The sequence below is a fragment of the Aedes albopictus genome, chromosome 1 (assembly GCF_035046485.1).
Source record: "Aedes albopictus strain Foshan chromosome 1, AalbF5, whole genome shotgun sequence".
Taxonomy (NCBI): Eukaryota; Metazoa; Arthropoda; class Insecta; order Diptera; family Culicidae; genus Aedes; species Aedes albopictus.
The window spans coordinates 169,710,030-169,716,174 of NC_085136.1; positions in this window are offsets into that span (position 1 = coordinate 169,710,030).

The window sequence follows — 6,145 nt, forward strand, 5'->3', positions numbered from 1 at the left end:
TTTTTGAACGTTCCCTAAGTACGGTTCGTGTTGAAAAAATCACCTTTTTACAACTTGTTCCATAAACAACAATCACAGACAAACAGACGTAACACTCTGATAATTCCCATCGTTCACCGATTTAACGATCTTCTTCAAAATTTGATAGTTGGCCAACTGCCCAACCGTGGCGCTCGCATAGTTTTTGTTCGAGTTTGACGTTTGCTCACGACCGCCACCTAGTTGGTGGTTGGCCAAACATGTCCTTTTAGCATTGGGCGAATAGGTTTCCGTGACTATGATTTGAATGGTAATGTGTTCGAAGTGTTACGTCTGTTTGTCTGTGCAACAATTATTATTATTTTTTTATATTTTATATTTTATAATTCATATTAATTAATTTTTAATAATTATTCATTAATATATTAATATATTTATTAATTTATTTTTTATTGCAATTTTTTATCTACTTAGACTTCAGTGCAATAAATTTCGTCGTTCTATAATTTCGCATTTGATTTAGCCGTCGCTCTCTATTGCTGCTCTTTAGTAATTCGCCCGATCTAATGACAGATTTCGCCGGCCGTCTTATTGTTTACCATTTTCTCTCATTGTTCTCGGTCTTCCAGCTGATCATGTTTACACAACAAAATCAGTGGACATCGATGCGATGTTTACGTTCATCCTTATTGTTCGGCAACCACCAGCTGATCTTGTTTTCACAAAAAGCCACGCTGATTTCGCCTGAATTTCGGGTAGGAAGCGAAAAGCTGTCGGAGATGACAGATAAGTACAATTTTGGGGCGATTTCAATTTGATCAGACTTTCAACTGAATTTGATGCAATCGCGCACTTTTATTAACGTTTTCACACTTATGAAGACTGAGTGCGCAGTCCAGTGGCGAACTAAATGCGCAATATTTACAATATTGTATTGTATTGCGCATTTAGTTCGTCACTGGACTGCGCACGTGCGCTCAGTACTGAATACTCAGTCTTCATAAGTGCGAAAACGTTAATAAAAGTGCACGATTGCATCAAGCTCAGTTGATGTCTTCGTACTTCTGTATTTCTTTATTTCTTTATGTCTTTATTCATTTATTTCTTTATTTATTTATTTCTTTATTTCTCTGTCTTTATTTTTTTTATTTCTTTATGTCATTCTTCCTTTATTTCCTACTTTCTTTATTTCTTTTTTTTTTCTTTATTTCTAAATTTCTTTATTTCTTTATTTCTTAATTACTTTATTTGTTTATTTGATATTTGTTTATTTGTTTATTTGTTTATTTGTTTATTTTTCTTTATTTCTGTATTTCTTTATTTTTCTTTATTTCTTTGTCTTAATTTCTTTATTTCTTTGCCTTTATTTCTTCATTTCCTACTTTCTTTATTACTTTATTTCTTCATTTCTTCATTTCTACATTTCTTTATTTCTTCATTTCTTCATTTCTTTATTTCTTTATTTTTTTATTTCTTTATTTCTTTACTTCTTTATTTCTTTATTTCTTTATTTCTTTATTTCTTCATTTCTTTATTTCTTAATTTCTTGATTTCTTAATTTCTTAATTTCTTAATTTCTTAATTTCTTAATTTCCTAATTTCCTAATTTCCTAATTTCCTAATTTCCTAATTTCCTAATTTCCTAATTTCCTAATTTCCTAATTTCCTAATTTCCTAATTTCCTAATTTCCTAATTTCCTAATTTCCTAATTTCCTAATTTCCTAATTTCCTAATTTCCTAATTTCCTAATTTCCTAATTTCCTAATTTCCTAATTTCCTAATTTCCTAATTTCCTAATTTCCTAATTTCCTAATTTCCTAATTTCCTAATTTCCTAATTTCCTAATTTCCTAATTTCCTAATTTCCTAATTTCCTAATTTCCTAATTTCCTAATTTCCTAATTTCCTAATTTCCTAATTTCCTAATTTCCTAATTTCCTAATTTCCTAATTTCCTAATTTCCTAATTTCCTAATTTCCTAATTTCCTAATTTCCTAATTTCCTAATTTCCTAATTTCCTAATTTCCTAATTTCCTAATTTCCTAATTTCCTAATTTCCTAATTTCCTAATTTCCTAATTTCCTAATTTCCTAATTTCCTAATTTCCTAATTTCCTAATTTCCTAATTTCCTAATTTCCTAATTTCCTAATTTCTCAATTTCCTAATTTCCTAATTTCCTAATTTCCTAATTTCCTAATTTCCTAATTTCCTAATTTCCTAATTTCCTAATTTCCTAATTTCCTAATTTCCTAATTTCCTAATTTCCTAATTTCCTAATTTCCTAATTTCCTAATTTCCTAATTTCCTAATTTCCTAATTTCCTAATTTCCTAATTTCCTAATTTCCTAATTTCCTAATTTCCTAATTTCCTAATTTCCTAATTTCCTAATTTCCTAATTTCCTAATTTCCTAATTTCCTAATTTCCTAATTTCCTAATTTCCTAATTTCCTAATTTCCTAATTTCCTAATTTCCTAATTTCCTAATTTCCTAATTTCCTAATTTCCTAATTTCCTAATTTCCTAATTTCCTAATTTCCTAATTTCCTAATTTCCTAATTTCCTAATTTCCTAATTTCCTAATTTCCTAATTTCCTAATTTCCTAATTTCCTAATTTCCTAATTTCCTAATTTCCTAATTTCCTAATTTCCTAATTTCCTAATTTCCTAATTTCCTAATTTCCTAATTTCCTAATTTCCTAATTTCCTAATTTCCTAATTTCCTAATTTCCTAATTTCCTAATTTCCTAATTTCCTAATTTCCTAATTTCCTAATTTCCTAATTTCCTAATTTCCTAATTTCCTAATTTCCTAATTTCCTAATTTCCTAATTTCCTAATTTCCTAATTTCCTAATTTCCTAATTTCCTAATTTCCTAATTTCCTAATTTCCTAATTTCCTAATTTCCTAATTTCCTAATTTCCTAATTTCCTAATTTCCTAATTTCCTAATTTCCTAATTTCCTAATTTCCTAATTTCCTAATTTCCTAATTTCCTAATTTCCTAATTTCCTAATTTCCTAATTTCCTAATTTCCTAATTTCCTAATTTCCTAATTTCCTAATTTCCTAATTTCCTAATTTCCTAATTTCCTAATTTCCTAATTTCCTAATTTCCAAATTTCCAAATTTCCAAATTTCCAAATTTCCAAATTTCCAAATTTCCAAATTTCCAAATTTCCAAATTTCCAAATTTATAAAAATTTCCAAATTTCCAAATTTCCAAATTTCCAAATTTCCAAATTTCCAAATTTCCAAATTTCCAAATTTCCAAATTTCCTAATTTCCAAATTTCCAAATTTCCAAATTTCCTAATTTCCTAATTTCCTAATTTCCTAATTTCCTAATTTCCTAATTTCCTAATTTCCTAATTTCCTAATTTCCTAATTTCCTAATTTCCTAATTTCCTAATTTCCTAATTTCCTAATTTCCTAATTTCCTAATTTCCTAATTTCCTAATTTCCTAATTTCCTAATTTCCTAATTTCCTAATTTCCTAATTTCCTAATTTCCTAATTTCCTAATTTCCTAATTTCCTAATTTCCTAATTTCCTAATTTCCTAATTTCCTAATTTCCTAATTTCCTAATTTCCTAATTTCCTAATTTCCTAATTTCCTAATTTCCTAATTTCCTAATTTCCTAATTTCCTAATTTCCTAATTTCCTAATTTCCTAATTTCCTAATTTCCTAATTTCCTAATTTCCTAATTTCCTAATTTCCTAATTTCCTAATTTCCTAATTTCCTAATTTCCTAATTTCCTAATTTCCTAATTTCCTAATTTCCTAATTTCCTAATTTCCTAATTTCCTAATTTCCTAATTTCCTAATTTCCTAATTTCCTAATTTCCTAATTTCCTAATTTCCTAATTTCCTAATTTCCTAATTTCCTAATTTCCTAATTTCCTAATTTCCTAATTTCCTAATTTCCTAATTTCCTAATTTCCTAATTTCCTAATTTCCTAATTTCCTAATTTCCTAATTTCCTAATTTCCTAATTTCCTAATTTCCTAATTTCCTAATTTCCTAATTTCCTAATTTCCTAATTTCCTAATTTCCTAATTTCTTAATTTCTTAATTTCTTAATTTCTTAATTTCTTAATTTCTTAATTTCTTAATTTCTTAATTTCTTAATTTCTTAATTTCTTAATTTCTTAATTTCTTAATTTCTTAATTTCTTAATTTCTTAATTTCTTAATTTCTTAATTTCTTAATTTCTTAATTTCTTAATTTCTTAATTTCTTAATTTCTTAATTTCTTAATTTCTTAATTTCTTAATTTCTTAATTTCTTAATTTCTTAATTTCTTAATTTCTTAATTTCTTAATTTCTTAATTTCTTAATTTCTTAATTTCTTAATTTCTTAATTTCTTAATTTCTTAATTTCTTAATTTCTTAATTTCTTAATTTCTTAATTTCTTAATTTCTTAATTTCTTAATTTCTTAATTTCTTAATTTCTTAATTTCTTAATTTCTTAATTTCTTAATTTCTTAATTTCTTAATTTCTTAATTTCTTAATTTCTTAATTTCTTAATTTCTTAATTTCTTAATTTCTTAATTTCTTAATTTCTTAATTTCTTAATTTCTTAATTTCTTAATTTCTTAATTTCTTAATTTCTTAATTTCTTAATTTCTTAATTTCTTAATTTCTTAATTTCTTAATTTCTTAATTTCTTAATTTCTTAATTTCTTAATTTCTTAATTTCTTAATTTCTTAATTTCTTAATTTCTTAATTTCTTAATTTCTTAATTTCTTAATTTCTTAATTTCTTAATTTCTTAATTTCTTAATTTCTTAATTTCTTAATTTCTTAATTTCTTAATTTCTTAATTTCTTAATTTCTTAATTTCTTAATTTCTTAATTTCTTAATTTCTTAATTTCTTAATTTCTTAATTTCTTAATTTCTTAATTTCTTAATTTCTTAATTTCTTAATTTCTTAATTTCTTAATTTCTTAATTTCTTAATTTCTTAATTTCTTAATTTCTTAATTTCTTAATTTCTTAATTTCTTAATTTCTTAATTTCTTAATTTCTTAATTTCTTAATTTCTTAATTTCTTAATTTCTTAATTTCTTAATTTCTTAATTTCTTAATTTCTTAATTTCTTAATTTCTTAATTTCTTAATTTCTTAATTTCTTAATTTCTTAATTTCTTAATTTCTTAATTTCTTAATTTCTTAATTTCTTAATTTCTTAATTTCTTAATTTCTTAATTTCTTAATTTCTTAATTTCTTAATTTCTTAATTTCTTAATTTCTTAATTTCTTAATTTCTTAATTTCTTAATTTCTTAATTTCTTAATTTCTTAATTTCTTAATTTCTTAATTTCTTAATTTCTTAATTTCTTAATTTCTTAATTTCTTAATTTCTTAATTTCTTAATTTCTTAATTTCTTAATTTCTTAATTTCTTAATTTCTTAATTTCTTAATTTCTTAATTTCTTAATTTCTTAATTTCTTAATTTCTTAATTTCTTAATTTCTTAATTTCTTAATTTCTTAATTTCTTAATTTCTTAATTTCTTAATTTCTTAATTTCTTAATTTCTTAATTTCTTAATTTCTTAATTTCTTAATTTCTTAATTTCTTAATTTCTTAATTTCTTAATTTCTTAATTTCTTAATTTCTTAATTTCTTAATTTCTTAATTTCTTAATTTCTTAATTTCTTAATTTCTTAATTTCTTAATTTCTTAATTTCTTAATTTCTTAATTTCTTAATTTCTTAATTTCTTAATTTCTTAATTTCTTAATTTCTTAATTTCTTAATTTCTTAATTTCTTAATTTCTTAATTTCTTAATTTCTTAATTTCTTAATTTCTTAATTTCTTAATTTCTTAATTTCTTAATTTCTTAATTTCTTAATTTCTTAATTTCTTAATTTCTTAATTTCTTAATTTCTTAATTTCTTAATTTCTTAATTTCTTAATTTCTTAATTTCTTAATTTCTTAATTTCTTAATTTCTTAATTTCTTAATTTCTTAATTTCTTAATTTCTTAATTTCTTAATTTCTTAATTTCTTAATTTCTTAATTTCTTAATTTCTTAATTTCTTAATTTCTTAATTTCTTAATTTCTTAATTTCTTAATTTCTTAATTTCTTAATTTCTTAATTTCTTAATTTCTTAATTTCTTAATTTCTTAATTTCTTAATTTCTTAATTTCTTAATTTCTT